Source organism: Macrobrachium nipponense, chromosome 6 (genome assembly GCF_015104395.2).
Source record: "Macrobrachium nipponense isolate FS-2020 chromosome 6, ASM1510439v2, whole genome shotgun sequence".
Taxonomy (NCBI): domain Eukaryota; kingdom Metazoa; phylum Arthropoda; class Malacostraca; order Decapoda; family Palaemonidae; genus Macrobrachium; species Macrobrachium nipponense.
The window spans coordinates 48,424,827-48,450,953 of NC_061108.1; the positions used below are offsets into that span (position 1 = coordinate 48,424,827).

The 26,127-nt window shown below is 35.1% G+C and overlaps 1 pseudogene; it reads right to left on the bottom strand.

Moving 5' to 3' along the window:
- Window positions 1-25,749, bottom strand: LOC135216768 (uncharacterized; annotated as a pseudogene).
- Window positions 25,750-26,127: the final 378 nt, after the last annotated feature.

The window sequence follows — 26,127 nt, forward strand, 5'->3', positions numbered from 1 at the left end:
TTACTTTGAGTTTGGCATTACATATGTTTTTCAGAATATTGATATAATAGAAATTGTTATATATCTATAGTTTGTACAGCATATAGAAGTTAGTTCTAGTATCTAGAAAGGTTTTGACTTTATTTACACGAAAAAGCAGATTTTACAGCTAACTATTCAAAATATATTTGTAGCATTATATGTTAAGATAGATGTAAAGAAAGGAAATCAATTTTAAAGAACAGTTGACAAGTTCTGTGTTTGAATAGCGTCAGATGGAGAAGCACTGTTAAGGATGTCACTCAGATGACCTTTGTGACCAAAAGTGAAATTCTTGTCGTCTGTGTTGACTATGCAATAATTTCCTTAGTAAATCAGTTATGAAAAACTTATCATGCCATTTTTAAGGGTTAAAGATATGACATAAGAGAAACTTTTATTGATATTGACTTTAGTTAGTTATGCAACGAATCACTGTAATGGCTCATTTGCTTCTAGTAAACTTTTAGATTATTAATGTGTATGGATGGGATAGAGAGTAATTGTTGACTAAGTCTAGGGCTTGTTTATAAAATTCTCAGGACTATGCCACATTTGCCTTAAAGTTTTGCCTCTTTTCTGGCCTTTAATCTTACCTTCTGCTGAATGTTATTGAGAAGGAAATCGTCTGCCTTATCAGTCTGGTCAACCGAAAATTTTAATGACGTGTATAAAGGCTAAGTTAATCTATATCACGTCTTCTTGAGTAACAAAATTTTGAGATTCCAGTGTCCTGTCAAAAGAATTTCTCTTTTTCTCTCTCACATGTTGTTAGATATACTTCTAAGAGGAGGTAAGTTTGGATTTAAAACAACGTCTTTGATGATGCAGGTGAGCCTTCTCTTGAGGCTGGGACTCGAAAAGAGAAGGTTGATGCACGAAATGCTCCAGATGACGCTCAGATGTTCGCTGATCACCATGTCCTTCTCGAATTGTTCCCTGCAAAATACAATCGTTGTTTACTTTATATATTCATATATATATATATATATATATATATATATATATATATATATATATATATATATGTGTGTGTGTGTGTGTGTGTGTGTGTGTGTGTGTGTGTGTGTAACTGATTCAGGAAAGTTTGGAAAGTGATGAATATATAAATAAAGGTAGAAGCCACGAGGGTAAGTGAAACAAGTGCTTAGGAGTAAGAATCAAGCAACATAAATATTCCGTCAAAACTGGGCAAACAGCCAATGAAATATTCATTCATTTAAGTGAAAACAACCAACAGATAAATTGGATTGGCAGTTCAGTAATTGCAAGATCAAGAGATGTCTTATTACGAAATTATCTAGAATCTGCCATTGTACAACTTACTTACCATTGTAATTCCAGTGTCAGTCGTGGCCTCTTACATTCAGATCCTTGTATGACCTCAATGATACAAACAGACTTAAATGCAAATTAGTTGCCTTATAGATATTTTGTTTGTATATGTATGTTTAATATATATTTTGTGAATAAGTTTATTTTGCGAAAAAAAAGTTTTTTGTTTACCAAAAGTTTGAATGCGGTCAGTTGCCGCCCTGTATAATCCTTTAATTGTCTTGGCCCTGTGTCTGAGCAGTTGGACTTAGTCTTTTAGTAAACCTCTTAAATTGTAACCATGATTTGTTTGGGATGGCTACTAATTCTCCAGGTGTGTTGGATTCTAGTTACTTATTTCCTTTATAATCCCTGTCTGTCACTTATACGACCCTTCCTTGTCCACTCAGTTTCTAATTTATGTGTCTGCTAAATCAAGGGCGTTGAGTCAAGATATTGCAGCTACTCCATTGTTTCACTTTCTTTGGCGGCTTCTACCTTTATTTACACATATACATGTATGTATGTGTCTGTGTGTGTTTTGTGTCGTTTATTAAAGAATACTAAGTCCATAATTCCATTACTATAACATGGTCTGAAGTGATGACAAACATTTCGGTTTTATCTTCGTGTGAGGAACGCCTGTAAGTCTTTTTAGATTTGCCCAACTTGATAAGATGTTGAAGAATTCAGTACTTTCAGCTGTGTGTGACTGACAAACTTTATTTTTAAGTTTGTCAGAAGTACAAAAGCGAAAATAACCATGGAAAGGGTTGATATAGACAGACAGATTTTGAATCTCACCTTGGGTAGGAGAGTCCGGCATCAAGATCTGTGAGAGCCGAGTTGAAAGCCTTGAAGTAAACATCCCTGGCCTGCCGAGACACTCTTCGCCTCACTTCTGGTTCAACTCCTATGCTCAGTAGGAATATGAGGTCGTAGGTTCCTTGACTGTACCTTGCCAAAGCCCAGTCTATTATCTGAAAAAAAAATATATATATATATTAGAAATGTGGGTAATTATTTGCATATTGAATGACCTCATGCACTCTAACAGCTTGGGATGCATTAGAGCCTCATGAAAAATTAATTTAATGTTTCGGCTGTTACTTCGGTCCCAAGCACTGGTAAAATTCAAGACCGAAGTAAGAGCTGCAGTTAGCTTCCTGGACCCATAAAGCCATGGGATACTTTTGTAAATCGTGCTTACAGTCACATGTGTGCATTAATTATATTCCTTCCAAATGTTTGGTGTGAAACAAATTTTTCCGGCATGAAGAAATTTTTTTGATCTGGTTTTGTGTTTTTCATGACCATCGCTGTTTAACCCAGAGAAATCTGGATAACTTTACCTATGGTGAAATTAAAATAACAAATATCTATTTTCTTTAAATAAAGATTGTTCAGTTTAATTTGACTGATAATAATTATGTATACAGTATTGCTTTCAACTCATCAAAGTACTTTTATTTGTGCTCTTATAACATTAAGGTTTTTGAGATACCAATTTTTTTAATTTAGAAGTATTAAATTATTTAAGTTTGACGTTCTTACCTGGAAGATGGAAAAAATCTGACCCTTTGTAATATACCTAATTCATTGAAACGAACAATTGAATAACTTTGATATATTCCCAGTTTTAATTATTTAATTTATCGTCATCAACCTTTAAGTTTCCAAAAGAAAACTGATATATATTTTTTTCCCTGTTTTCCGTTCAAAGTTCAAAAACTTTAAACATTTTTGCAAAGCTTTAGGTGTTGAGGTGTTAACTACTCTTGTACATGATTTTAATCTTGGGGTTTATGATGATAATCATTTAACTTCCTGTAATTCTGGTAAACTAAATAAATGTAACAGCGGCAGATGCTTATGTATTTTGTATTCCGCAAACTATCTCTAACCAAACCACAACTCACTGTTTGTTGGCTTTCAGTTGCGCGATCAAGACGTTATATGGCAACAACTACCAAACGTAATACGAAAAATTTTAGAGACGCTCTACCTCTTAAACCACTAAAGGGACTCTGTTGGGTAATACAGAGTGAGCGACACTGACTGGTTGAAATAAAAGAAACTGTTGTGGTGACAATGGTTTCAGAATGTTTCCCATCTTCCTTCTCACCTTTATGTTATATTTTCCATCAGATGTCGTCTTGAAGAAAATATTTGTCGGTTGTATGTCCCCATGAATCGCTGTTGCAAAGGGCTCTCGTGGAAGCAAGTTTTCAACAACCAGGGAGGCAGCTTGCTCTTCATAGGGCGTCAGTAGTTCCAGAAGGGTTGCCCGATGAGGTTTGTCACACCACTCCTGTCGCAGGCTGGCAGTGTTAGCGGAAGACAACACGTGCTTTATCAGATTCTAATGTGTGTCACCTTTCCCGAAGGTGGAACTCCGCACTCCTAACTTTATGTGGTCAGGAAAAGTGTTCTTTCTAGGGACTATTGTTGCCTTGTGTTTTGCAACGAAAAACACTTCATAAAACTGACTGACTGGTGTTTGTTTTCATACTATCCAATGGTTCTCTGAATGCTTTAGAGTTGACAACATAACCAAAACTTGAAAATAACTTTAAGTCGTACAGCTTCTTCACAATGAGTCCGACAGTTTGATCTTATCAAGTGATATGAATTGCGTTTTTGATTGCCAGCTCTTGATGCGCTTTATCATTGTGTCAAGTAACATTGACCTTTGTTAGGTTTGTCAAAGCAAATTATAGCAGTGATAATAATAATACCTATCAAAGCAGTGGGTTCGGGGAGATATAGTTTTATTGGTTTACATAAATTTGCTAGTCTGACCATATCTGAAGAGATTTTTGTTAAAATATATTCACTATTGTATTTAACCAAATGTTATGCAATTTATCCAGTAAAGGTTATCTTGTAAATTTTTGGGAATTTCTCCAGATAGCAGTGTTGGAAGATTTTAAGAAAAGAAACTTACTGCTTTCTTCAACTTGCAGCGTTTAAGACTGATGTAAGTGAATTTAACAAGAATATAATTTTATCATATTGTAAAGAGGCCTATGTCAATAGTATCTATAGAATTTAAGCCAGTCAGCACATATAAAACCACCAGATTTTATTGCCAGTAGAACAAAATTCTTCTTGTGATTATAGCATCCTCTTATCCTAATATTCCATAACACTTTCATCTTTTTGATCGTATATTCTCTTAACATTTTTCTGATATATATATATATATATATATATATATATATATATATACATATATATATATATATATATATATATATATATATATATATATATCGAGCTACAATGTCCTTTAATATCTAATTCGCTCTACCTCGGAATTAATATATTTTCATATATGCTTAACCGAAGGGGAATTTTTTCTCGATAATAAACTTGCCTGGACCCGGCCGCGAACCCATGGAGCCTTTCAAATCCAGGAACGTCAGTGTAGTAGGTAAAAGCTTCACTGACGTTCCTGGATTTGAAAGGCTCCATGGGTTCGCGCCCGGGTCCAGGCAAGTCTATTATTGAGAAAAAATTCCCCTTTGGTTAAGCATATATGAAAATATATTAATTTCGAGGTGGAGCGAATTAGATATTAAAGGACATTGTAGCTCGATATATGTATATGAATCACCGAAATGTGATATGACTTATATTTATATATGTGTGTGTGTATCACCTTGTTTTGAAGAGGCATTTACTAGGTTTTTGTACCAGATAGATCAGTCAGTCATTAGTCATTAAGGTTTTCCTCCATTCATCTACCTAAAGTATATAAAATACGTAAAATTATGAATTTTTTAAAAGGTATGCTTAATGTATATGATATGCTCCACATATGAAAAACAAGGATTATGTTTATGACTTCATAAACAAACAAGGATATTGCAGGTCAGCAGTGTTCTGATTTTATTGCGAAGTTAATAATGAGAATAAAGCCATTTGGATAACTAAAACAAAGATTTCGTCTCACCGCTCGAAGCCAGCCTTGGGAAAGTAGGAAAACATTGGACTTTCGACGTCAGCTACATGGAAACATCTCGGAAAAGACTTTTGCAGATCCTGTTGTGTCACCAACTTGTAGGCGACTACTGTTCCATGGAATCTTCCAATAGTCTCGGCAACTATGAGGACTTCTGCATCAGAAAATCCTTCCTCGAGAAATTTCGTCTAGGAAATGAGACATAAAGAAAGAAAGAAAAAAAGGCAATCGTTAGTTACCCTCTGTTTTATTCCATTAATTTCGTTCTTCAGTCGTGAAAATGAAGTGCATATTGCAAGCCTAGTCTGTATCATGGGAAGTAATTTTTTTTTCATATACAAATAAATCATTTTAAGGATCTGCTTATAAGACCCATCCACCTGGTACCCTAGGTGTCGAAGATCTGGCATAACAAGAGTGAAGTAGTCCTCAGTGCTGATGGCAAGTGCGTGAGCAGGTAAGATGTCTCCTACCACGCCCTTGTTCCACTTGCTCCTACCGTCAGTTCTGGTGGTTCTTCGACGTTCTTGTTCCCACAGGCTCAGCGTTCTCAGAAAATTGTCATATTGACCCACCTCTATGTGATGCATCCCTTCCGTTATCAGCAGATTCCTGAAAATGAGACAATAGGCAACAAAAGAAATTCCATTTTCCATAGTTTTTAAGCGAAATATATTCTTTTTTATCTTAGAAAATTTAATGATCATTTTCAGCACTTTAATAATAAGTTCAATGTACATCTTTGTCGTAGTAATCGTTGAAAGTGTAGAGAATTTGAGACCGATATCAAATTTAATACCGAGCTAAGAAAAGCAGTTGTTGTATTATTCGTTCATTTACAATAACAAATGTAATTTTCATTTTTGTAGCATCACCTGCAAATGTATTTGATAAAGTTTCTTGGTCTATTTTATTGAGAAAGAGTGTTAAAAGACACTCACGCCATATTTCCAATGGTGGGGACGACCTTCACAACAAAAGTTTCTTTGCGAGTTCGCCTTTTACCCCATGGCCCACAGCATCGCTCTCGACATCATACTCAACTCGAACGGTGGCCCTTGTGCTCGAAAAACCTGCGAGCTTGTCTTGCGAAGGGCACTGGCCACGACTCCAGTGTCTGAGAGTGATGGTCTTCGATGGTGATGACATTCCTGAGGGCCGAAGTCTTTGTGGTCATGGTGTGCTAGATCTCAAACATGACCCCCTTTTTAGTTTGTTAGCTTACTCTGAAAGATATACAGTTGGAATCACAAATAGGAGGGTCGCCCCTTGATTGGTGGTTTGTGGGACGTATCAACATTGATAATTCTCTGTATTTTTATTGCTCTGTCAGGATTCATTTTAATCATTATTATTTTTGTTGGGCCAGTAGTAGTTGATTTCTGCTTGTGATATACACATTCTTAAACACGCTATAATTTTGCGGGGAAATTTTTGTCACCATTTCTACAAACCAAATTTTAAACTTAATAATTATCCAAGGTTTTATATATATATATATATATATATATATATATATATATATATATATATATATATGATATATATATATATATAAAGGTAAGCCTTTGCAGACCGGGCTATAAGTGTTTTTTTTAGCTAAAAATGTGCGGAGAACCTGGTGCATGTAATTTTTGTGTAAGAAATATAAAAGAAAGATCAGGATAAATAGTTAAAATGAGCATTGAGAAATTTAGAGTAACTCCCGAATACCATCCAACAGCAAACGTAAACTTCAGTAACGGCGTCCGAACATGAGGCCTGATAAAGAACGTCCCCGCAATAAATCTCTACCTAACGTAACCTCAACCTCAACTCACTGCATCATCCCCTTACCAGATGGAAGAGAAAGGACGGACAAAATAATTAGCAAAAATTTACAGACGAAGCTTTTCAGGAATTTAACCCCATCAAGACCAAATGATGGGTCTTTTGTATTAACATTGATAGTTACAAAATTGAACTTGCAAAATCATGAAACGATGCCGGGTATACGATAGGCAATAATGTGAATTTTAATCAGGCCATAGCCCGCACAACAAGTAAGTTTAATGTGGAATTTAACACGATGTAAACATTTTTCGTAGACAGATGTTACACTATTTCTATTTAAATGGTGTTGGCTGCCGGTATATGATCGCAAAATGTGGTTTGGTAGTTCAGATTCTTAGAATTTATATACAAGTTGCTTAGTGGGCTATCGTAAGGTAGTCAAAAAGATTTTCGATCTTTCATATCTTGAACGTAATCATTATACGTAACAAGAGGCCAGATTTTAACATTCAAGCATTTTATAAATAGGTCTCAGATTATGTCTGCGTTGCAGTTGCAAAATAACCCATGTGATTTTATTCGAAAGATTACATGGTGTTTTAAATAGCTTCAGTTTTCTGAGAGAACTTTATGAAATTTGAAAAGCGTTTTATAATATAGATTTCTTATTATAATATAGATTTTTATTATACAATGATAAAAATGCTATTATAGTAAGAATTAGTTTTCTTCAAGATAATAAAAGCCAATGGACAAGCTTGTCTTGTACATAGTTCATTTGGTTTTATTTATGTATTATACTGTTTCGTTATTAATATTGCCTTTCAATGCCTTTATATGTTTCATTCTGTCATCGTTATTATTGTACTGATGCAATATGCTTAACTGTATGTGGTGAATATATAGTTTTGAAAGATAACGTGACTAAAATTTTAAGGAAATTTTATGAAAAATCGTGGTTTACTTGCGCATGAAGGGGTATGTGGTACTTGAATTAATCATGAAGCGCTTACGTAGATAAGTTCCTATTCCGACCTTAGTGTATTTCACATGACTAAATTTGTTTGTGATATAAAGAACTGAAGTGGGTGGGCAAGGTCATGTCTCTGCATATGGGTCTGTGTGCTTCTGTGTTTGTATCACTGAGTAAAATTTAAGTAAACCAAATCAATCGTGAAAACGTTTTGTAATATTTTATAAAGCCTCGAAGATCAAGAGAGTTCGCTAGACATGGGATTTTCTGAAATTAGTTTGAGAAACAGCCATTGGATTGAACAGTGAATGAAGTCTGTCATGAGATAACTGAAGAAGGGTTGCATACAAGAAGTCAAGGAAACTGCGCCTATGTTAGGAAAAGTGTAGGTTTCTGTATCTGTAGCTTGAATAGTTCCGAGAAAAATTATTTTAAAAATTCTCCTTTTGCGTTGTAGATGGCGACGGGACAGATTCCTGTGAAACTACTGAATAAAATGTGTGTATGTGTGTGTGTATGTGTCGGTGATTTCGTTGTAAACGACGGTTGAGAAGCAGGAATAAACGGAAAGTGTTTCCTTCAGAAGGTTGTTATGATGAAAACCTCCGTGGGGGGTTGGGGCCCGTCACTGTACCTCACACTATACTGTAGGCATTACGTGAGGTTCTTTGCAGCGTTCCTTCGGCCCTTAGCTGCAACCTTTTTCATTCCTTTTACTATACCTCGTTCATATTCTCTCTTTTCCATCTTTCCAGCCTAGCAACTGTTTCAACATGATTTTCAACGTTGAATGACCTCATATGTCCCAGTGCTTGGCCGTTGGCCTGAATTTCATATTCCAATTCCAACTTGAGGAGGAAGACAGCATTTTGAAACTGCTGCTGTTTCTGAAGGAGCGACAACAACAAACAAATAAAAAATGTGCCGAAGTTTCTTCGGCGCAATCGATTTTTCTGTACGGGTATAATGATGGATAAGCCGCTGCCCATGAAACTTTCATCCCCTGCCCAGTGGTGGCCTGTCTCATAGCGATGCCAGACGCACGATCATGGCTGATTTTAACCTTAGATAAAATAAAAACTACTGAGGCTAGAGGGCTCCAATTTGATATGCTTGATGATTGGAGGGCGGATGATTGACATCCAATTTGCAGCCCTCTAGCCTCACTCGGTTTCAAGATCTGAGGGTGTACAGAAAAATTGCAGACGGACAGGCAAAGCCATCTCAATGGTTAACACTGGTATTAACCCCTTTTTTTCAATTTCTTTCCATTTGAGAGAACTTTCCGTTAAGTTCCATCTTTGTGCGTTTGTCGGTGTTCTATCATCACTGTTGTCTTTGCGAATTGGATAATGTGGATTTTGGAGACTGAAGTATTTTCGTAGCTGTCAAAATTATATCAGCTCCAATCTCACAACATTTTCAACCGGAGCCTCGTGCACAGATCGAGTTGTTATTTACTATGTATAAATATGAATAGTACTGATAGCGAGAATATAAGATAAAAAGAGAGTCTTTGGAAAGGGTTAAAGCAGCAAAACCATAAGATAGTTTTATATGTTCTACAAAAATGGTTTACAGGATTTTCCTTCTTTTACTCCTTTTTTTTTATCTAAGCAACAATAAAAAGAGAACTTCGACTTCGGTTTGTGTTTGGATTTTAAAATAACGCTTTAGAAAATGTAATTAAAGAAACCGAGCAACTAAGAATTAACATCTGTATAGGGGAAGAAATAAAAGTTAAGGAAAAGAGAAAATGTTCTGAGCATTCAAGTTTGTGGATTAAAATAAAGGACCTTGCAGTTAATGTATGAAAGCCTGATGTTTGAACATAACTCAGTTTTGAAATGGAGAATTTAATGGGCGAGCAATGCAACCGCTTACTTTTATTTTTATATATATATATTAATATATTATATATATATATTATTATATATATAATACTACATACATACATACGTATATATATATATATATATATATATATATATATATATATATATATATATATATATATATATATATATATATATATATATATATATATATATATATAAGTAAGCGTGTATTGCTCGCCCATTAAATATATATATATATATATATATATATATATATATATATACGATATATATATGTATATATATATATATATATATATACTGTAGTATATATATATATATATACTTATATATATATATATATATATATATATATATATATATATATATATATATATATATATATATATATATATAAAAGTAAGCGTGCATTGCTCCGCCCATTAAATATATATATATATATATATATATATATATATATATATATATATGTATATATATATACGTATATATGTATATACATATATATATATATATATATGTGTGTGTGTGTGTGTATGTGTGTGTGTGTGTAGTAAAAGGAGCCCATAAAAACGCCAAAATATATAGAGAAAAATACTATATTTCAGGCACTGCTGTCTCCCTCCTCAGGTAAAAGAGGGAGACAGCAGTCTCTGAAATATAGTATTTGTCTCTCTATATTTTGGCGTTTTTATGGGCTCCTTTTATTAAATGGAATTCTGTCGTTACAGAACATTTTTACCAGTCATATATATATATATATATATATATATATATATATATATATATATATATATTATGTTAGGATTCAAGTGTACAAATGATTTTTGTTTGTATATGTATGCATGTTTGTTTTCATGTATCATTTCATACATTGGCTGTAATCTACTTAAGACACCTAATGTACGCTAGAGCACAAGAAAAGATTACGAGGGAATCCAATCCAAAACATTGCTTCTTCAAGTACTGCACCTGGAAAATCCGCCCTGTGTTTGAGTAGCAGTTTCACCCATTTTTCCGAGATATCCTCAATGTGGCGAATTAAGAGAGACTCCGTGATCCGGCCTTCCATCACGAAAGCCGAAGGAGGTCCTGCGGGATGATGGCATCCAATCTGAAGGAGTAAATCTTAATGTAAGAGTCCTGAGGTAATGATGGCAATCCCTGAACAAACAACAAAAACTTTCCTAACATGGGCTAGGCCTCACTCTTATCATGCCTGCCTATTTTTTTTTTTTTTTTTTTTTTTTTTTTTTTTGTGGATAGGGAAACCTGATGGGTTGTCCAAGTTTAACGTAGTGGTGAGTATTGCATTAAAGTTAATGGTGGGAATAAACTTGCCTTTCGACGAAAGTCGATCAGTATGCACAGGAAAACGGAAAATCTGCAATTCTAATATGAGTTCTCTAGTTTATTTTTATATTAATTCTTATAATTGCTGAAGGAAAGAGGGTTGTGTCGGACTTTGCTTACATAATTTTACTTTCATCTGATGTACATTAAAACACACACGCACAAATTATATATATATATATATATATATATATATATATATTATATATATATATATATATATATGTATATATCACTAATGATTTTTAGTATCAGTTGAACTCCTCAGGTTAAATTGATACTAAAAGTTTCCATATAACTGATTGAAAACTAATTGTCTGAAAATTTAGTTAGTCCAAGTAGTTTGCCCAATTTGAACGTCTTTATTATACATGATTCAACAATGTGTAATAAAGATAAGCAGTAGTATCCACATATAAACGTTATAAAATACTAGGCAAAATATCTAAAAATCTTGGAAACTTGATCCAATTTTAATTGGGTGTAGATATAAAAAAAGAATATAGGGTCACATTTCTCTAGTGCATGTAAAATGGAACTCGGAATACTAGATTTCTTTCGTACTAAGAGTCACCATATGCGTTCAGGAGCTTTGAGAATCCTTCCTTGTGGAGATGTAATCAGAAATTAATCACATTCTTCTAAATATAGGTAGAGAAGAATTTGGTCTCCACTGTACACATTTCTTAAAAAAGTTCCTCATATAATCATACCAATTTGTGGATGAACGTTGGAAATCAAGTAAAACTTTCCAACGCGCATCATCGAAGAAGTGGAGGATCGTTCTTTGAAGGGGCAGAGGATCATGAAAATACAATTTCCATGTAGTGTAGGTGATGAATGATTCCAGAGATGACCCAAAAGCAGTGACTAAGAAACCGTTAACTGAGGAAGTAATAAAATCCCAATTTTTGACCAGTGGCAAGAGTTTTAATGATTGTCAAATTTTGCTTAGATGTGTGGAAGAGCCAAGATAAGGTTAGCATAGCAGTGTCTACAATAATGAGTTCAGTGTTTCTACATCATCCGTTAACTGAGGAAGTCATACAATCCCAGTTTTTGGTCGGTGGAAAGAGTTATAATGATTGTCAAAATCTGATTGGATGTATCGAAGAGCTAAGATTAAGTTAGCACTGCAGTGTTTATAACAATAAGTTCAGTGTTTCTAAATTATCTGTTATCTGAGGAGATGAAACAAGCCCAGTTTTTGGCCAGTTGAAAGTTATAATGATCGTCAAATTTTGCTTAGATGCATGTTAGAACTAAGACTAGGTTAGCACTGCAGGGTCTATCATAATGAGTCCAGTGTTTCTAAATTATCCCTTATCCAAGGAACCAATACAATCCCAATTTTTGGCCGGTGGAAAGAGTTATAATGATTGTCAAATTCTGCTTAGATGTATGGAAGAGCCAAGATAGGGTTAGTATTGCAATGTCTATAACAGTGAGTTCTTTGTTCCTAAATTGTGCAGTAAAGTGTCAATTTCCATAGATGAATTGATATCCATGCTAAAATTTCGCAAACAAACCAGTTCCTTAATAGTTTTCACTTCCACTAGGCAATACAACCTTCCTTTTCCATCTGCTAAAGTAAATCCATGAATAGTTCTATTGGCTTGCATCTAGTTGGTATCAGAGGTAACAAACTGGGTGATGCGGAAGTCAGATATGTAATATATTGGATAGCTTATATTTTCCCGTAGTTCTGTATATTGCTATGAAATGGCCTCTCTGCTCTTAACTTCAACGAGACTGACAAAGCAGTTGCGACTATTTCTCTGAGATGAACTTGAAATATCAGAGAATCTGGTCATCAGATGCTTCATCATTAGCCAGAACAATCGGGGGCATGAGACTAGGCTGAATAGTGACAAGTTCCTACTGTAGGGTGATAGGCCATGAATGTTTGATATATTGTTATATCCTTTTTTACTGCGGAACAGCTATTATTGGGATGAGAGAAGGCAACCCTGTATTTCAGTTTCCATATAAAAGATCATCACTAAAGACATTGATTGTGATAGTGCCATGGGAGTTTTTGTCTTTTACTAGATGTTTAGGTGGTGCTTATCTGTTATTATTATTATTATTATTATTATTATTATTATTATTATTATTATTATTATTATTATTATTATTATTTAAGCCATGCTACTGAGGTACTGAATAACCTACCAGTTACAGGGGAAGGTCATCAGACCAGACAATATAAATAAAATCAAATTAAATTAAACAAAATAGTTGTCCTGTTAATTTGCTTTTGGTATATATTCTAACATGTCAGATGCGTCATTAAGGCAGTCCTATTTAAAATGCTTAGTTAATGGTTATGGAGTCTTCTCAAATGACCTTGGAGTAAATAGTACGGTGCTACAAGGAAATGTTATTTCACCAATGTTTTGTGCCGTTCTCTTATATGCTATGCTGAAAAAAATGGTCAGTGGGTGGTGGAAGAGGGTTTAGATCGGAGTAACAATAAAATGTTTACAGACTTGGAATATGCAGATGATGAAGTTTTAAACGTCAGATTACTAAGCATGCTCAGAAGAATGCAAAATATATTGAGAACTTGCAAACTACAACTACATCTAAGAGAAACGGAAGTATTAAGGACAGATTTTGAACAGACAAAATAGCATTCGGTGGAGAAAGGGGTAACGATGTTGAAGCTTCCAGTTGTTTAGAACTATATCTAAAATGACAAATCAAATAATGGGTGGTCTGAATAATATTTGGAAATCAACTATACTGTAATTACATGCAAAAGTAAGATTGCACATAATTCTGGTACGATATGTATTGCTATATGGACATGAATCTTGTTATGAAAATGAAACTATATCTAAAAGATTACGTCAATTTCGGGATAAAACCGTAAGAAAAATATTAGGATTCATATGGGAGAATGAAGCTAGAGAGGATACCATAAGGGTCATTAACGAAGTTCTATATGTAGCTACATGAGATAATGAGGAAAAAGAAATGGAGATGGCTTCCTGGACATGTAGTTTGCTCAGAGCTTGGGGGGAATAATACCTGACATTGTCAGCTGGGTTCGTGTGGGTACAGGAAGATATGATAGGCTTCGACCTGCTTGTGAAAAGGGAGGCTTCGGATGAGTGGAGATTTGTGGAAGACAAAGCACAGGAAGCACATGATTGGCTGATTTTCACGGATCCTTTGCGTCACATGGCGTAGGAGGTGATATTTTCTGAATGTATTCACTATTCTCGTAGCATGAATAACATAGCTGTCATTATCATATCAGCTATTTTACGACAGTCCTGGAGCACTTCCTTAGGTAATCACTTACGTTTTTTATAATCTACTAGGTGTTATAGGTTCATTGCAAAATTGAAATAATATGCTATAGTTGTTGCCAAACTGTGCGAAAATCGTTTGATGTTTGTTCATATTTTTTTCGCTATTATTATTATTAATTATTAATGAGACAGTGTCGTCTTTGTTCACCGGAGAAGTTTTAGATCTGCTTTGTTTCCTTTTAGCTGTAGGATGAAGAGCATTTTTTTTTCTTTGTGATAGTTAAATTGTGTATGTGTCATTCAGCGATGTATGTCTACGTACATAAGAGCGAGAAGAAAGTATTTTTTGCAGGTAGAGTGAAAGAGTGATAAGTATGTGATGAGAACATCGCACCGTCAAAGGTTGCAGGAGTACAGATGCCCTTTCCAAGGTCAGGCGGTGTTGGGTTCAGGGCTGGTGGAAGGTGCGCGGCGATGGCAGTCGCACAAAAATAAAGCCAGTTTTGTACGTGAGGATTTTTGCGTATTGTTTCAGATGCTCGTTTATTCAACACCATAAAACTCATGATTCGCGTACATTTTCCCTGTGTGCAGTAGGGGCAAATATGTCCTAGTGAAAAAGTTTTTTTTCTTCGCATTTCATTATCCCTCCTTCTCTATCTCTCGCACCTCGGCTTGCATTCTTTAAGTTTCAGTCTCGGTTTCTACGCCTCCCTTTCTCTCTTTCTCTCTTTCTCTCTATCATTCCGTCAGTGGTGACACAGATGAGAATCTGACGGGATAACCATGGAATTTATTTTTGGTTCATATGAATGCGACGTTTCACTCTATTTGTCCTTTTCTCTCGATGTTTGGTGCAAACCTGCTGTTGACTGCTTCCAACGACTAGAAGGGCACGGCTTACGTAAGTCCCCAGCTTGTTCGGGAGTGTGGACAGCGTGTTTATGCCGAATATTACTATGCAATTCGTCTGACTTTCCTTTTCGATAAGAAGTTGGTGTATTTAGTAACCCTTCTTTTTAGTGTTTATTTTAGATAAATTTTTTTACGTTTGAGGTTTTGCCTTTCAAGGGACGACGCAGAGTCCTCCTTCAATGTTGCTCACTAACTTTTGTTGAAAATATATCCCTCACAATTTGATACTGCAATCATGGTCATCCAGAACCAGAACCCTTGTATGGATGGGTTCGATAGTTAATTTGACAGCAGTGGAAAGTCTACTCTTTACGTCTGCTCTTCCATAACCGACATTCTGGAGCAATGATGTTTGATACATGGGTGACGTCGTTCTCACAAACTGAGTTGGATGCGGTAGTCATCCGTCATTTTATCCGAATGTAATTTTAAGTAGACCTTGTCAGTTCTCCGGTCAGCCTTGAGTGGTCTTAAGAAGAAAATTTCCAGTGGAGATTCATTTGTCTTCTAACCAAAGTGAATTTGGGCTAGCAGCATTCTCGCTAGTTCTTGAAAGAAGTGCTTAGGAAACCTCGATAAGTCATTCCAATATTAGGAGAACGTAAATCCACTTTTCACAGCCGGAACAATACTACTATTTATCGGTGTTTATTTGACCGATGGTTGATATGGTTACTCTAGGCTTCTTGGCATCGACGATAATGTAAATAAAATTTTTGCTTTAGAAGTCCAAGCATTATTTTACTAAAGCTCGTTCAAACAATACAGCTGATGAGTCTCCAGTAACTTTTACGGTTTAACAAGTCTTTTCCCCTCGTGCCCCCTGTGTCTCTGTCCAGGGCAAAACTCGACAGAAAACTAAGGTTTTGTGTAGTTTTGCTCTAATATTGACCACTCATCACGGTCAGGGTATTGCTAAATATGAGTGAATTATTGCATCTAATAATAAGCTTGTTTGGGACGCGAATGAATTTTGCCACGTAATCTTTTCTAAGCAAATTTACTAATGGGCTCTGCTAAGTATTAACATAATTCTAAAACGTATGTCGCAAACAGAATTGTCAAGAAATGTGGACAAAACTGAGAAGTATCAGTGAATACCTAGATTAAAAAACTTAAAATTCTAACATTTACAGGGGAACGCTGCTGTTGTTCTAACATGTTACTTTATATGCCGGTTTATATATATATATATATATATAGTATATATATATATATATATATATATATATATAGATATATATATATATGATAGATAGATATATATATATGTATATATATATATCTATATATATATATCTATATATATATATAGATATTATATATATATATATATATATATATATATATATATATCTATATATATGATAGATATAATATATATACTAGATATTATATATCGATAATATATATATAGATCTATATATATATATATATATATATAGATATATATATAGATATATATATATATAGATATATATATATATATATATATATATATATATATAATATAGATGGTGGTTCAAAAGAAATGAAAGATAGCCCTCAATGTCACATTCATTTTCTCACTGACAAATCCTAGTGAAAACACCTGCATTATAAAAATTAAAAATGTTCATAACATTTCAATAAATCTTAGCCCCCTTAGAAATAATTCTCTTGAGAAATTATGCCCATATACAATGTGCATACGCCGTATTCGTTTCATTCCAATAACTAAACTTCGAATCTTTCCCTTTCACATTTGTTTGACTTCATATAAGTCGTATGAACAAAATAATACTCTTCCTTTTAGGAACCTCACTTATTAACCTCTTAGACTATCTCTTACCTCTTCTTTTAATTCATTCCTAACCAACTGTTTTTACACTTTGTCCCTTCGAGTGGTCTTGCGCATCGTCATCATACTTCATTTTTACCATTTTAATATTATATTTAAAAAAATCAAATTTAGGATATACCTTCATCTGTTGTTTTGGTGCAGGCATTATTCTAACACCAAATTCCCTCCCTGCGATTGCTGTGCTGAGGACTAAACTGCAGACAGTCGTAAACTTGTAAACTTAAATTATTATTATTTTAGTAGGGAAAAACTCTCTATCGCGAGAGTGTTCTAAAGGGTCCACAATAATACAAAGAGTTAAGAGTCCGTGTATAATGTTTAAGACTTTACAAAAAGCTTTCTAACTCTTCCCTGGGTTCATCTTCAGTCAAAATGAACAATTAGTTACAACATGTACAGAGGTAAATTTAAAAACTAATTGTTCATTTGGACTGAAGATGAACCCAGTGAAGGGTTCGAAAGCTTTTTGGAAAGTCTTAAAATTTATACACGGACTCTTAACACTGTATTATTGTGGACCCTTTAGAACATTATTATTATTATTATTATTATTATTATTATTATTATTATTATTATTATTATTATTATTATTATTATTATTATTATTTTGGTGGAATATATGACTACTAATAAAAGTGACTTAGCATAAGAACTATGAAATTACATGTTAACGAATTGAAAAGATGAAAATGTTAAGATACCTACTGTGATTAAATGGGCCTGCTATCGAAAGAAGAGAGACAAAATATTTGATATTGATGAGAGTGATAGTAAGTAGATAGGAAAGAGAATTGTAGTAAATTCTTAAGAGAACCAGAACCCTAACGCAAGCAATCAGACTTATAATCCTTCTATATAAAACATCCACAAATTTCCTAATTTCAGTGAGAAACATAATCTACGGGCTATGAACTCTACTTTTAAGTGTCAGAATCGTAAAGTATCTTCATGCATATGGTGTATTACAAGTACCAAGAAATTACAGATTTGATTGAATAGTACCGTCATTTTTGCCGGACCTGAAAGGAAAATTTGAAATTAACTTTCAAATCTTTCGGTCAGCTGGAGCCGACACTGTGCTAAGCTATGGTAGGAGAAAATTTGTGAAAGGAAGTGGAAGTATGGTTTTAAGCAGAGCAAAGGCTTCGTCTTTCTATCCTGTGGAATAACCTAGCCTTTTCTAACATAAAGTTTCAGCTGAACGATGCGAATGAAAAATAAAGTATTGTAATATAATTTGGAACGAGGATTCTCTCCTTGGTTATATTACAAGGGAAATCGTTACAAGACATTACTGCTAATGGCTACTCAGAGGTTTGAATGATCTTTATTAAGACATTAAGTATTTCCAAATGATTTCAAATTTCTCAGTTACTGTTAAAGTTTTTCATGCTTCCCAAGGTAAAAGTATGGAAACTTGAGAAATTAAAAGTGCCCTCTGTGTCTTCAAAATATAAAATTTATTATTGCTCTTTTATATACCCAAGTTATTTTAATAATTAAGTATTAATAGTATACTCCCGGCAGCAATTATAACATGCTTGTAGGTAATAATGATCTTTTTGTGCTCCCAAGTGAAAAATCACGGCTGGTTGCTCCTATTGTAGCATGATATCAAATTGTAAAGATATATTGTCCAGAAATCTCTTGGAATCTACATTAATGGAACTGACAAAGGAAAATAATATTTATTGAAGCCTATACACTTCTGACCCCAGTCTACACAGGGTGTTCCAAGGAGATTTAAAGAGAAATTCAAAATGTCAATTATCCAAATTATATCTTTTGTATAACTTTGGTTTTTCCGAGTACCTGTAGATAATGCAAATGTAATGACTTTTGTATATATTACAGTAATCCCTTAAATCTAAGTTGAGATTTGTAAAACTAAGTCTCTGTGTGTGCTTTTTTATCCACTGAATTTAGTTACTTGAAAATTCCTGTCCAATTATATATGTGATATATGAATTTCTGACTCACGTCCCTCAAATGAAAAGGCCAGTGTGCATCAACTGACCCGTATAAGTCATAAAAGAAGTTGGACCCAAGTGCTTCTGTTCCTGAGATTTTTCCTGGTTAGCACAACACCTACAACAGTAAGTTTTACTCAACTTCCCCACCCACCAGTGGCCTAACCGGTAACATTTAATTCATATTACTCTTCCAGTGTGAATATGGTAGAAATAGTCAACACACGGACACATACGTACATAACGTATGTGTGTATTACCTACAGTTACCTTTTATCTTCTCGATTCCATCGTATTTTTTTTAATAAGTCCATAACTCTAAGGTTTGATCCCAAATGAAAAACCCTGACTGCCATGGTGGAATTCAACTCACAAGCGATAGGTTGGGTTGCGTTTAACTGTAATCATTTAGCCACAAAGAAGGATATAAGTCTGTTGCTACTCAAATATACATAAATCTGTCGAATTTCGATTTACTTTACCAAAACTGGACTATATCCATTTTTACCATGGTAACACATTATTTAAGTGTTCGTTGCCTGTTTGGCTGAGATACATACAGTATTCAAAATATACATATCCTTCACAATGTTTTGAATATGTCAGTCATTACGAGCCTCACACCCAAATTGAAGTTAAACAACCATGTCTTCCCATTTGATTTTTTAGATTTCGTTCACTCTTCTATATCTCCACTTATCCTCCTTAATCATATCATACTTATTTCCCAATTGTTTATCAATTTACATTACCTGTATCAGTGCCTATTTATCAATTTCTGCAAAGCACTGCATACTCTGGGAAGTCAATTCCCCGCAGCCTTAGCCCTCCTTTTAGCTGGATTAAGAAGTATTCTGCTTCATTATCTGGACACTGTGTGCTCTTATGATTTGAAGGACATCCTTAGGAGTATTATTGATCTTTGAAGGGAGACCATCACTTCCCATTTTATGTTCAACAGGTGAGAAAACAATACCTGGGCAAGAACTGTTGGAGAGCCAAAAATTGTGCCTTTCTGTGATAAAGAATCCACTACTGCCCTTATCTAGCAGCTTCACTGGGTCTGTTGGTGTTTGGTCACCAGGATTTTATTCATCCTGTGACATGACTTGGTGGGTGACCAAATCCAACAAAGGATTGATTTAATCAATCCTTTGTTGATTATCTTCATGTCCTTGCAGAGCTACATCAATATCGAGAAAGAAAACATTGTAAATACCACCAGTCACCGTTCATTCAACCTACAGCAGTCAAGCCACTGATAAATTCGTGATATTTGGTCAAAGGTATTTCAATTAATTATATAATGGTGTTAACCTCATAATAAAAGTAAAAATATTTGCCAACGTTCTCAAAGAATCAGCAAGAAGTTTGTTCCTTGAAGCTGGGAGATCATTTTTGTGTGATGGATACAGCACCTTGTCTTTTTTTTTTTTTTTTTTTTTTTTTTTTTTTTTTTTTTTTTTAATTTAGAAAAAGAGGTAGGCATGGTAAGATCTCTCTATCCTTGTCTGAATCTGGTTTCGAGGTGTTGAAATGTCCATCACACCAATATTACACCACGACTCCCGTGGTAGGATTTGATCCCTTGCTCGATAGGTTAGGGTGAGGTAAGGTTAACGGTAATGCCTTGCCCATGAAGAAGGACAAAGGTCTGTTGCTCCTTATTCAACAGGTCTCTCAGTTGAAGGACCAGACCGCTGCCAACCAGGCACACAGGTCATAAGAGAAGTTGGAAACTTAGTACCACTGTACTTAAGGCTCTACCTGTGTAGGCTAACTGCCTTGCAGGTCAGCGACCCAATTGACAGCATTCCATTTGAATTATCCGTTCTGAGTGAATATCATAGAAATAATCAACACAATCACTTGCGGAATACAATTAAAATTCTGGCTCACATCAGGATCGAACTCAAGTCTCTCAAGTCTAATTTGAATGAAATGCTGTGAATTAGGTCACTGCTGGGTTGGGAAGTTGGAGATGACACGCTGGTACGCAAGGCAGTTAGCCTGCCCAGGTAAAGCTTTAGGTACAATGGTAGTTAGGTTCCAACTTCTTCTATGACCGGTGTGGCCTGGTTGACAGCGGTCTGATCTTGCAACTTTGGTTCGATCCTGATGTAAGTCAGAAATCTATTTCTGTTCCACACGTGATTGTAAGTTGATTATTTCTAGTATATATATATATATATATATATATATATATATATATATATATATATATATATTTGTGTGTGTGTGTGGGTGTATGTATGTATGTATGTATAAATTCCATTTCTCCCAGTGTGGGTCGGATCCAAAATAACGTCCATAGACATGTAAACATTCATGTTTATTTGCAGTATGAAGATGGAACGCCTTGCCAAGACAGTTATGCAGTAAGACAATTCAGTATTACAGAAAGCTCATCAGCAACAGGTCTATGTCTCAAACACATGTTGCATGACTCATTCATATTTTGCTAAAGTTTTATACTCCCTGGGTGCACTGCACCTTTGCGCCAGCAGTTCATTGGGCTTCCTCCTCCCAAGATTTTTCAACCTATCTGACATTTCTCACCTCATGTTTTCAACCATTCTTCCTCCCTAAGTATAGGGGGAAAACAATTCATGTCATCAGGCTCTACTTTATTCCTTTCCTCCACATTCAGTATCCAAACTTCACTTGCTTGAAGGTGAGTTAGCAGTTGTGGATACTGAAGGTATATTGAGCAAGATTTCAAATTTGCTGAGGTACAGTGGCGCCACTGATAACTGTCCTGGGGTGATTGCACCTAAATAATGACTGGATAATCCATTGGATCTACTAATCTCTGTATATCTACAAAGGGGTGAGTGCTCAAGCCGTCGGCATGATTGCCTGATTGACGCTGTCTTGGAAGAGCAACAATGATGACATTGCAGTTCAGCAATGAAATTGAGCATGACAAGCCTTACTTAATGTCATGTATTCCTTGAATATTTCGACCTGTAAACATCGGAATGAATAGTGTAACCTAATTTTCTTTGTTTCTTATATGGACTATTTTATGAATGATAATACACTATTAGATCACAGAAAGAAGAAATGTACGCACACATATATTTACAATATATATTATATATATATATATATATATATATATATATATATATGTGTGTGTGTGTGTGTGTGTGTGTGTGTGTATGTATGTATGTGTGTGTATGTATATATATTGATATTGCTGTGCATTAAGTTGTACAGAAAATTTCTTTCTAAAGCAAGGTTAGTTCGTATAAGGAGAGCTGAGCGTACTCTCCAACTTTTTCAGTCATTTTCAATTCATGTTCAATTTAAAATCCTTTCTGTATATTCCTCCTCCTTCATATTATTATTATTATTATTATTATTATTATGATTAGTTAATTATTAATTATTATTATGATTATTATTATTATTATTATTATTATTATTATAGATTGAAACGCGAGAGGACCATAATGAGAAAAGGAAATTTCAATTTCAAGTTGCTAACACTTAGCTTGAAGAACTGTAGAAACTAACTCGGCCATTTTTCTTTCATTAGACCTATGGGTTAAACGGGTCAAAAAGTCTTTCGCCCGGTAAAAGTAAAGTACCTCCATTTCGAAATGTTATTTTGTGTGAAAAAGTATACTCTCTCTCTCTCTCTCTCTCTCTCTCTCTCTCTCTCTCTCTCTCTCTCTCTCTCTCTCTCTCTCTCTCTCTCGTATATGCAGTTTTGTTTGGGTCGTCAGTTGTCAAGAGTAACTTTCGAAAACTGATAGAACGTGCAACAGTTTTGAAATAGATGAAGTAACGTATAGCGTTATCCAGAATTGGGTCAAAAGTTTGTTACATGTGTTTATAATTAATAATAATAATTTTAAGTATTACTGTTCGTTTGGGTGAGGCGTAGTAGCAGTAGTATAGTAGAAGTTAATTGAACGACCATAGTAGGGGCGGGTTTGGTGAAACACCATAGTCCTGGATGCAGGTGAAAGGGGCTTTGTGTGGTTGTGAGATCAGGAATGCTGTAAAGAGATGCTGATAATGACTTGCATCCCATATTCTCCGCGAGCTGGTGAACAACAAATGGCGATGGGTGACCAAGGCCCCTTCACTGCCCGACGTTTATTTATCTTCTGTGGGGTTGGATCAACTATACTCTTTTTTTTTTATTTCTGATAACTAAAACAACGATGATGATTTGGGGTGAAGACTTCATGTCGTTCCTGTTTTTATGAGATGTGCAACTAGTCATTCTGGTATCATGGAAAGGGGTTATTTCCCACTTACAGAATAGCAAAATACAGTTAAGTGACGTAGGACGATTTTCCATTCATTTTGGACATATTACGTGCTAGATCAAAATTATTCATATGGTGTCACTGTTAAAGCTAACAAATATAATTTGTATGATTTTGCTTTGCAACACCGAGATGAGTTCTAGACTATCTTACTTGAACACTTTGTTACATCTTTTGTTTTCGAATTAGCTACATTTGTCTGGAATTACACTATAGTGATGGAGTTATTCATGATAAATCTGACAAATTATCATAGCATGTTGTCCTCTCTCTCTCTCTCTCTCTCTCTCTCTCTCTCTCTCTCTCTCTCTCTCTCTCTCTCTCTCTCTTATGCTGCTAGTTAAAAGAAGATTTTTTAAGAATTTCCTCATGCAAGAGATACACCCACACTGAAATGTTCAAACGCTCGCTGCTGCTTATAAAGATATGACAAGATTGAAAAAAAAAAATTCAATTTACTATATACCGAAGATATTTTATACCGTATATTGTAACCTAACATGGGCTTTAATACTTTTGCAAATGTGTATACATTCTGTGTTTTTGTTTCTATTACAGTGATTTTTTTTATAGGTACTGTAGTGACCTTTGCGATTAGAGTCTTAGACAAAATGTACTTGTGGTCCAAGAATAGCTAATTATTTTGTATGCAATTTTACTTCACTTCTTGGTCACTGAGAAGAGTACACTTCCCGTCCTTGTTTATTCGTTTTGTTTAGTTTTGCTGCAGTTTCCTTTACATCACGTATTACACATTCACGTGGCTAAGTTTTATCTTTCGATAATCATCGTAAAAAGTCCTGCATCAGAACGCATTAAGAAAAAAATGTATGCGCAAGAAACAAATACGTTACGCATATGAATTATTTCTGGTCTCCCTCCCACAAGTCTCGGTAACTGCTTTCAGTTGTGTTGCCGTCAGTTTTGGCTCGAACCTCCGTTCTTTCCATAATCAGAAGATTTCGATTCGAAACCCACTGTCTCCGTATCCATCCATCCCACGTGAAGCGAGTAACAAGTGTCTGTCTGGACGACGTCACAAGTCCTTCAAGGAGGAAAGTTGCGTATTAGACCCGTCTACCAATTCAGGTTTGAGACTCCGAGACCCCTGCAATGCCCCACTGACTGCAGCGATAACTTTTAGTTTGTTCGTTATAAACAGAATTCTTCAGCTGGTCTGCCTTTTATCATTTTTTTTCTTAATTTTTATGTTTAACAGCTGCAGTTATAGTCAGTGAAGGTCAGAAAATAAGTGATGCAAGAATTCTTCTTAGAAAAAATAAAAAACAAAAACTTTCGAGGTGAGTAGGATAGAGGTCTTTAACCGTTGCGTACTCCCAAGGTCATCTGATACTAATGATGAAGTCGGTGCTGAACTGCGGTGTAAATCTCAGGTGAATTTTCCTTCAAAAACAGGATGTATGTAAATTCATACGCGTTTATTGGCCTGTCTCTTCTATACACGTAACCAATACCAAAGATATTAATACTTTCATTTTAATAGAATTTGTTTTGAAGTGGAGATTAATTAACACTAGTTTAGGCATGCCTGTTTCAGTGTGAGGAGAGCAATGCAATGATAAAGAACACTTTCATGCCTCTTAATGTTAGTCCTCACATGCATACTCGTCTACGTTGTGGCGCAGATAGAAGGGTTTCATTTATACATGGTTTACTTCAGTATTCATATCTCAGAGAGAGAGAGAGAGAGAGAGAGAGAGAGAGAGAGAGAGAGAGAGAGAGAGATATGTTCCTTCTCTTGGCACTAATTAAGAGAAAAATTTCGTAACTCATTGAATGAATATTCTTGGCTTTCTGTTACTTGTGGCACTTCATGTTAAGTTCTCTCGCGATTCCAAAACACCTTACGCAGAGAAAATAACAACATATGTCAGGTGAAATCATTTGAAATAACTAGCTGTTAAGATGACTGCTGTTGTAAAGGGCAGAAAAAATAGTCTGTCAATCTCACAGCAAAATAAGAGAGAAAATAAGCTTTAATTTTGGAATGTAAGAGGCTAAAAGTTTTGAGGCTGACCTTGGATGACGGGGTTGTATGGATGAGTGCTGGTTGTCGTGGTCTGGCTGACTCTTGTTGCGGGAGATAAGGACAGACGTTGCAACAAGGAGTAAGGTGAGTGGTCTACTGACTGAGGTCTGAGGGACGAGAACTCGCGGAGCAGAACCTGTCGTAGTAGTAGTATAGTGCTGCTGGTGGTACCAGTAACCTACCTCATGTTGTTCCACTCACCCTCTTACCAGTTCCCCGATTTCATACTCCCCTACCGCCACTCAGTGCCCATGCCCATCGCTCGTGTGTCCCCGGTAGGCCCCCCCACGACATGCTAGTGAATCTTTTATAGGTCGCATGAGTATGAACTTGCAAACAATGCTATATTGATAAGCTATGGGAGTCTCTTCATTGTCAACGCTCGCTGAAAAACATGCCCTTTGTATTTACACGTAACATATGCACGATCTCTCTCTCTCTCTCTCTCTTCTCTCTCGCCTCTCAACCTCGTCTCTCTGCTCTCTCTCTCTCTCTCTCTCTCTCTCTATATATATATATATATATATATATATATACATATAA